This window comes from Mustela erminea, chromosome 1 (assembly GCF_009829155.1).
Source record: "Mustela erminea isolate mMusErm1 chromosome 1, mMusErm1.Pri, whole genome shotgun sequence".
Classification (NCBI taxonomy): domain Eukaryota; kingdom Metazoa; phylum Chordata; class Mammalia; order Carnivora; family Mustelidae; genus Mustela; species Mustela erminea.
The window spans coordinates 11,810,532-11,820,504 of NC_045614.1; positions in this window are offsets into that span (position 1 = coordinate 11,810,532).

Sequence of the window (9,973 nt, forward strand, 5' to 3'; positions counted from 1 at the left end):
ACATTGGATCAGATGGATTTTGTAGGTATATACAGAACATTCCATTCTAAAACAGCACAATACTCATTCTCCTCAAGTGTACAAGGAACTTTCTCCAGAATAGACCACATACTGGGTCACAAATCAGGTCTCGGCCAATTCCAAATGATTGAAATGATTCCTTGCATATTATCTGACCACAATGCTTTGAAACTGGAACTCAATCACAGAAAAAAATTGGAAGGAATTCAAACACTCGGAAGTTAAAGAACATCCTGCTCCAGAATGATTGGGTCAACCAGGAAATTAAAGAATTTATGCAATTCATGGAAAGTAAGAGAATGAAAACACATTGGTCCAAAACCTATGGGATACTGCAAAAGTGGTCCTAAGAGGGGAAATAAGTAGCCATTCAAGCCTCTCCAAAAAAAAAAAAAAAAAGTCGAAAAATCCCAAATGCACAAGCTAACCTTACACGTAAAAGACCTGGAGAAAGAATACCATGGTAAGAGCTTTTGACAGCAAAGGAAACAGTCAACAAAACAAAGAGGCAACCCATGGAATGGGAGAAGATAATCGCAAATGACACTACAGACAAAAGACTGACATCCAAAATCTATAAAAAACTTCTCAAATTCAACACCCAAAAAATAATCATGTCAAGAAATGGGCAGAAGACATGACCAGACACTTCTCCAATGAAGACATACAAATGACTAACAGACACGTGAAAAAACGTTCATCATCACTAGCCATCAGGGATATAAATCAAAACCACAATGAAATACCACCTTACACCGGTTAGTATAGCAAAAATTAACAAGACAGGAAACAAGTGATGGAGAGGATGTGGAGAAAGGTGTACTCTCTTACACTGTTGGTAAGAATGCAAGCTGATACAGCCATTCTGGAAAACAGTGTGGGGGTTCCTCAAAAAGTTAAAAATAGAGCTACCCTATGACCCAGGAATTGCACTTCTAGGTATTTCTCCAAAGATACAGACCTAGTGAAAAGAAGGGTCACCTGCACTCCAATGTTCATAGCAGCAATGTCCACAATAGAAAAATTGTGGAAAGAGAAGAGATGCTCTTCAACAGAAGAATGGATAAAGACATAGTTAATATATAAAATGGAATATTAGCCATCAGAAAGGATGAATAACCACCATTTACATCGATATGGATGGACTGGAAGGGATTATGCTAAGGGAAATAAGTCAAGCAGAGAAAGACAATTATCATATGGTTTCACTTATATGTAGAAGATAAAAAATAGGAAGTAGAACGACAGGAGAAGGGAGGGGAAACTGAGTGGGAAGAAATCATAGAGGGAGACAAACCATGAGAGACTGGACTCTGGGAAATAAACTGAGGGTTACAGAAGGGGGGAGTGGTGCTCTGTGTTATATGCAACTAAGCAATCATTGAACACTACATCAAAAACTAATGATGTACTATCTGTTGGCTAATTGGTAGAGTAATAATAATAAAAATCTAGTTCTGTCTTGCTCTGTTTTCATTTGTTCCCACAGTTCTTCTGAACCCAAATTCTTTTCCAAATTGAAAATTTCCATATATTTTACAGAACCACTTTGATTTCTTAAAAAAATTTTTTCTCAACTAATAGATATCTTGACAAGTAAAATTTCCCTAGACATGAGTTGTATTGAGTTGTATTACTCATATGAATAAAACTAGAATTGACATCTAAGGACCAATGGGTTCAGTTGTGATTTCTTTTTAGCCCGTAAGTATTTTCAGATGACATAGACTTTATCATTGTCCCTGTTAAGCCTTAGCCTATGTATAGTGATGGTATAAACTAAGAATGCCTGCAACACTCACCTGGACCCACCATACTTGGGACTCATCCCTGAGCCTATGTTACAGATGAACTGCCTGTTGTTATTTTTATTATTGTTGCTAATATTAAAATATAGCTGACATCACATTACATTAATTTCAGGTGCATGATGGAATGATTCAATATTTGTTTACATTGCAAAGTGATCAGAATAAGTTCACTTAACACCCATCACAATATAGTTACAAAATTTCTTCATGATGACAATGTTTAGGAACCCTCTCCCAGCTACTTCAAATCTAAAATACAGTTTCCTTATCTAGAGTCACCATGCTGGACATGACATCTGCATGATTTACTCATCTTATAACTGGAAATTTGTGTGTGTGTAAGATAGTGGTCCAGCTGAATTATTTTTCACTTGGCTGTTCAGTTTACCAAACACCATTTTTGGTGAGACTGTTCTTTCCTTATTGTACATTCTTGCTTCCTTTGCTATAAACTAATTAACTACATATCTGTGGGTTTATTTCTGGGCTCTCTAGTCCATTCCTTTTACCTGTGTTTCTTATGCCCATATTATGCAGTTTGAGGTACCACAGCATTTTGACATAGTTTGAAATCAGGTAGCATGACGCCCTAGTTCTGTTCTTCTTTCTCAACTTTGCTTTGACTATTTGGAGTCTTTGTGATTCCATAAAAATTGTGGGAGCAGCAATGTCTGGGTGACTCAGTCAGTGAAGCATCTACCTTCAGTTCAGGTCCTGATCCCAGGGTCCTGTGAATGAGTCAGAACTCGGGCTCCTACTCAGCAAGGAGTCTGCCTCTCTCACTGCCCCTCCCCATGCTCATTCTCTGTCTGTCTCTTTCTTTCTCAAAATATAAATGAAATATTTTTTTTAAATTGCAGGAGTATTGATTTGCAAATGTTGAACCATCCTTGTAGCCCAGGGATGAATCCCACCTGATCATGGTGGATAAACTTTTTAATGTGCTGTTGGATCCTGTTGGCTAGGATCTTGTTGAGAATCTTAGCATCCATATTCATCAGTGATATTGGTCTGAAATTCTCCTTTTTGGTAGGGTCTTTGCCTGGTTTGGGAATCAGGGTAAAAATGTTCATCATCACTAGCCCTCAGGGAGATTCAAATTAAAACCACATTGAGATATCACTTTACACCAGTTAGAATGGCCAAAATTAACAAAACAGGAAACAACATGTGTTGGAGAGGATGTGGAGAAAGGGGAACCCTCTTCCACTGTTGGTGGGAATGCAAGTTGGTGCAGCCTCTTTGGAAAACGGTGTGGAGATTCCTCAAGAAATTAAAAATAGAACTTCCCTATGATTCTGCAATTGCACTCCTGGGTATTTACCCCAAAGATACAGATGGAGTGAAAAGAAGGGCCATCTGTACCCCAATGTTTATAGCAGCAATGGCCACGGTCGCCAAACTATGGAAAGAATCAAGATGCCCTTCAACAGATGAATGGATAAGGAAGATGTGGTCCATATACACTATGGAGTATTATGCCTCCATCAGAAAGGATGAATACCCAACTTTTGTAGCAACATGGACCAGACTGGAAGAGATCATGCTGAGTGAAATAAGTCAAACAGGGAGAGTCAACTATCATATGGTTTCACTTATTTGTGGAGCATAACAAATAGCATGGAGGAAAAGTGGTGTTAGAGAGGAGAAAGGATTTGGGGGAAATTGGAAGGGGAGGTGAATCATGAGAGACTATGGACTCTGAAAAACAGTCTGAGGGGTTTGAAGTGGCGGGGGGGTGGGAGGTTGGGGTACCAGGTGGTGGGTATTATAGAGGGCACAGATTGCATGGAGCACTGGGTGTGGTGAAAAAAAAATGAATACTGTTATGCTGAAAATAAATAAATTTAATTTAATTTAATATATATATATATATATATATATATATATATATATATATTAGAACAAGTAGCTTTAATTATCTAGTCTTTCTACCTTAGTGCCTGAAAGTCAGTATGGCTGACGTCATGGGAGGTTTTCTGGACCAACTATTGAGGTTGAACAACTCCAAAGTGACTTCAGATTTCTTTTTCTACCTCAAGTAGGATTACAATACTGAATATCCTTATCCAAAAGAATATAAATGAATAATATCCAAGGCTGAATTCATTTCCCTTGAACAAAGTGTTATTGGATAAATGTCTGGATTCAATTTTTATTGTAGTTGCAACAAATTACCATGCTACTGCCTTAACACAAATCCATTTATTTTCTGATAGTTCTGGAATTCAGAAGCCTGAAATAGCTCTCTCTGGGCTAAATTCACTCTGTCTGCATAGAAGACTTCATTCAAGAGGTCTAAGGAGAAGAGGTTGTCTTGCCTATTCCACTTGTACAGCCACCTATCTTCCCTGGCTCATGTTTCCTCCCTTTATCTTCAAAGCCAGCAATGTAGCGTCTCAAAATATCTCTCTGACTTCAAGTCTTCTGCCTCCCTCTTCCACAATAAGAGGACCTTGTGATCTATTGAGACCACCTGGATAATCATAATAACTTTTTTCTGGAGTCAGCTGACTAGCAATGTTAATACCATTTGCAACCTTAATTCTACCTCACCATGACACAAGAGGTATCCAGAGATTCTATAGATTAAGATGTGGAAATACTTTGAGGACATTATTGTGTTTACTAAAAGTCTTTTTCAGGGGTATATTTGATGTCAACCCAGGGGTCCTCACTTTGAAGAATCAAATACAGAATTTATTCCAGATGCCAGGCTGAGCACTTAGACATTTCTCTCCAACCCACACACGAAGAGGATCGCGTGGTGTTTTTTTTTTTTTAAGATTTTATTTATTTATTTGACAGGCAGAAATCACAAGTAGGCAGAGAGGCAAGCAGAGAGAGAGGAGGAAGCAGGTTCCCCCGCTGAGCAGAGAGCCCGATGCGGGGCTCGATCCCAGGATCCTGAGATCATAACCTGAGTTGAAGGCAGAGGATTTAACCACTGAGCCACCCAGGCGCCCCAGCTTTTTTTTTTTTTAACATGGCTTTTTTATTAACATCATCTCAAAGCTATAAATGGTAAAGTTAACCCTCAACTAAACAAATTCAGTATCATCTCAAAGTTAAGAGAAAGCACAAGGAGGTTATACCTCTGGAAAGAAGGCAAATCCATTAGAATGAGGAATACAAAACTGGATTCACCTGACTTCTAATCTGGTCTCCCAGGAGCAGAGTCTCAGTGGAAAATTTTTCCTTTCTGTCCAGACCAGTGGCCCACAGGGAATGGAGAGCTCCAAGGTGGGAGTAATAATGGAAAAAGTGCTTAATGAGCAGATACACTGAACTTTAAACTTCAGCTTGTGGAACCTTGGATTGCCCAGGATATGGTTGTTATTTTTGTCCCTAAGTCTGCTGGGGGACCCATGCTTCACTCCTTCCTGCTGTCCTGTCTGGAAACAGAGCTTCAGTCCCCATCACCAACCATCTAGGGGTGAATTCAGACCTCCACATGAAGACTTTGATCTTATAGACCCGCCCCCAGGTGAGTCTCATTGCTCAGCAGATATTTCAGGAAAGGATCAGATAGAATGGAAGCTGTTAACTTTTGCCTGAGGTCATCTGGAATACGTAGACTCATTTTTTTTTTCATAGACTTACTTATAATTATTTTATATAATGTGTTCAAAAGAAGAGTGTCCATTAGACTCACCAATACAGGTTTCATTGTTAATAATACATGGTGGGAATGGAAGTCCAGTTGGATGAGACAGAGGAAGGAAATGGAGGACGTAAAGTGGTTCCAGCAAAATGACAACATATGGAGTTGGGGGGTTTTTTTAGTTTTTTTTTAATTTATTTTTTATTTATTTCCAGCATAACAGTATTCATTAATTTTGCACCACACCCAGTGCTCCATGCAATCCATGCCCTCTCTAATACCCACCACCTGGTACCCCGACTTCCCACCCCCCACCCCTTCAAAACCCTCAGGTTGTTTTTCAGAGTCCATAGTCTCTCATGGTACACCTCCCCTTCCAATTTCCCCCAACTCTCTTCTCCTCTCTATCTCCCCATGAATACCCAACTTTTGTAACAACATGGACGGGACTGGAAGAGATTATGCTGAGTGAAATAAATCAAGCAGAGAGAGTCAAGTATCATATGGTTTCACTTATTTGTGGAGCATATGGAGTTTTGCAGCTAAGGAGAGTAGGAAAACAGTATTAGCTTGGAGATGTGTGAAATAAACTTTTTAAGATGTGGTGGTTGGTTTTTTTTAAGATTTTATTTGTTTATTTGGCAAACAGAGATCACAGTTGGGCAGAGAGGCAGGCAGAGAGAGAGAGGAGGTAACAAGCTTCTCGCTGAGCAGAGAGCCTGATGCGGGACTCGATCCCAGGACTCTGGGATCATAACCTAATCATGAGCTGAGCCGAAGGCAAAGGCTTTAACCCACTGAGCCACCCAGGCGCCCCAAGATATGGTGGTTTTGAACGTGTTCTGTATTTATAGAAAGCTCCAGACCCATTCAGGTAGCTATTCCCTTGCAAAAGCAGTTCCTGACACACACATTTCTCTGCATTTTCTCTCAAGGTGAGTATTCACATAAAAAATTGTGTTTCATATGCAAAAAGTGGTGTGCTAACTAGCTTTACTTTGTAATACTTCATTACCAAGAGGTGTAGAAACAATGGAGACATTTGTGAGGTAGAAGAAAAAAACAGCCAAATCTCTTCACCGGTGTAGTCATTCATTTACTCAAAGGAATTATATTGTAACCTTACATTTAATGACAATCATTGTCTGCCCCCCGAGGAGGATGGCTACTGCTATCCCTACTATTTGAGAGAGGATATTCACATTTGGAATAGATTCATTGTTTCTCTTAAGTTCAAACATATATATGGTTGATCAGCTATTCAAAACCTGGTTGTCTGATTCCAAAAATTTTGCATTTAAAGCATTCAAAAAAAGTCTTCTATTATTTCATCTTTTAAAATCCCCTTCTATTTTCATAAACTGTGTATTTTCTCTTGCAATTTGCAAGTTTATTCCCTTTGAACTTTTTTCTAGAGGGATAGTCAATTAGTAATATGTCTTGACATCATAAAAATATCACTCTTTTCTTGTTTAGATACATTATTTTTGCTTGCTTTGTTAATTAGTCTGGGCAACAAGAGGATGTGGACTGGGGCTGGAATGCTGCCAGAACCAGGGAAGCTTCCTGCTCATCAGTCTTTCAGGGAATCCCTGAGCTTATTAGATTTCTTTTCCCTCTTGTGTCCATTTCTTTCCTCTCTCTGTTTTTGGAACCTCGCTGTTGTGTTTACTTAAAGAGAACACAGGGTAATCATATGAAAATGGAGCCCATGTTTTCACATCCACAGGAAGTTTGGAAGTTTTCCTTCTATTTCTATTTTTTTGGAACACCTTCAGTAGAATAGGTGTGATTTCTTCTTTACATGTTTGGTGGAATTCTCCTGGGAAGCCACCTGGCCCTGGATTCCTGTTTTGGGGGAGGTTTTTTTTTTTTTAATATTTTTATTTATTTGTTAGAGAGAGAGAGAGAGAGACATACAGAGCGCAAGCACAGGCAGACAGAGTGGCAGGCTAGAGGCAGAGGGAGAAGCAGGCTCCCTGCCGAGCAAGGAGCCCGATGTGGGACTCGATCCCAGGACGCTGGGATCATGACCTGAGCCGAAGGCAGCCGCTTAACCAACTGAGCCACCCAGGCGTCCCTTGGGAGAGGTTTTTGATCACCCCTTCAATTTTATTACTAGCTATTGGTCTATTCAGATTGTCTATTTATTCCTGTTTTGGTCTTGGAAGTTTACAGGTTTCCAGGAAGTCATCCATTTCTTCCAGGTTGCTTAATATGTTGGTATATAGTTGCTGCTAGTAATTTTTTTTATTTTTATTTTTTTCACTGTTGCAGAATTCATTGTTTATGCACCACACCCAGTGCACCATGCAATATGTGCCCTCTACAATATCCACGACCGGGCTCACCCAACCTTCCACCCTTTGCCCATCCAAAACCCTCAGTTATTTCCTCAGAGTGCACAGTCTCTCATGGTTCATCTCCCCCTCTAATTATCCCCAACTCCCTTCTCCTCTCCATCTCCCATGTCCTCTGTGTTATTCTTATGCTCCACAAATAAGTGAAACCATATTATAATTGACTTTCTCTGCTTGACTTATTTCTCTCAGCATAATCTCTTCCAGTCCCGTCCATGTTGATACAAAAGTTGGGTATTCATCCTTTCTGATGGAGGCATAATACTCCATAGTATATATGGACCATATTTTCTTTATCCATTCATTCATTGAAGGACATCTTGGTTCTTCCCACAGTTTGGCGACTGTGGCCATTGCTGCTATGAACATTGGGGTATAGATGGCCCTTCTTTACACTACATCTGTATCTCTGGGGTAAATACCCAGTAGTGCAATTGCAGGGTCATAGGGAAGGTCTATTTTTTTAAATTTATTTTTTTTTCAGCATAACAGTGTTCATTGTTTTTGCACTACACCCAGTGCTCCATGCAATCCATGCCCTCTCCAATACCCACCACCTGGATCCCCCAACGTCCCACTCCCCACCCCTTCAAAACCCTCAGATTGTTTTTCAGAGTCCATAGTCTCTCATGGTTCACCTCCCCTTCCAATTTCCCCCAACTCCCTTCTCCTAACTCCCCATGTCCTCCATGCTATTTGTTATGCTCCACAAATAAGTGAAACCATATGATAATTGACTCTCTCTGCTTGACTTATTTTACTCAGCATAATCTCCTCCAGTCCCGTCCATGTTGCTACAAAAGTTGGGTATTCATCCTTTCTGATGGAGGCATAATACTCCATCGTGTATATGGACCACATCTTCCTTATCCATTCATCTGTTGAAGGGCATCTTGGTTCTTTCCATGGTTTGGCAACCATGGCCATTGCTGCTATAAACATTGGGGTAGAGATGGCCCTTCTTTTCACTCCATCTGTATCTTTGGGGTAAATACCCAGGAGTGCAATTGCAGGGTCATAGGGAAGCTCGATTTTTAATTTCTTGAGGAATCTCCACACTGTTCTCCAAAGTGGCTGCACCAACTTGCATTCCCACCAACAGTGGAAGAAGATTCCCCTTTCTCCTCATCCTCTCCAATACATGTTGTTTCCTGTCTTGTCAATTTTGGCCATTCTAAATGGTGTAAGGTGGTATCTTAATGTGGCTTTTATTTGAATCTCCCTGATGGCTAGTGATGATGAACATTTTTTCATGTGTCTGTTAGCCATTTATATGTCTTCTTTGGAGAAGTTGTTCATGTCTTCTACCCATTTTTTTTGGTAGGTAATTTTATTGTTCCCATTTTACAGATACTTACATTGAGGCACAGAGAAGTTAAGCAATTAGCTCAGATCACACAGTTATAAGCTACAGAGCTGGGATTTGAACCCTGGCAACAAGACAACTGAATTTCACTCTTCAATGTAATAGTTACTAACCATATGGGGCTATAGAGCACTTGAAATGTAGCTAGTCCAAATTAAGAGGTCCTATAAACTTAAAACACACACCTGATTTCAAGAAGGTTATAAAATATCTCAATAATATGTCTATATTGCCACATGTTGAAATGCTAATATTTTGATATGAATTAAAATATATGATTAAAATTAATTTTACTTTTTTTTACTTTGTAAATAAAGCTCCTGGAGAAATAAAAATCACATATGTGGTTCACATATTTTCATTGCTCAGATCTGCTCCAGTGGCTGCATGGTAAACCATGATTTTTGCTTGAAACAGAGATAAAGCAGATGTATCACATTGTCAAGAAGCTTGAAGTTTGAGTAGATAGGATGTAAGAATCAAATATTTCATTCTAAAAGCATATTGTAATCAAATGTTATGAAAGAGACTTTCTAGTGTGTTCTGTGTCAGGGGAACACTTAACCTGGTCCTTAGATTAATAGTGAGGGTATTATTAATAGTGAGGTATGAGAAAAAGAGAAAACATTAGTACATTTAGAAAACGTCTAGTGGTCTAGTTTGGGGAATATGGTAACAGCAAGGAAGTAGAAGAGATTGCATAATTAAGCAAAGACCAACTCTAACAGCCTTGAATACCAGACCAAAGAGTTGGGACTTTATGTTGTTCGTTCTAGGGAGCCATTGATAAGTTTCAACGGAAGATGCCATA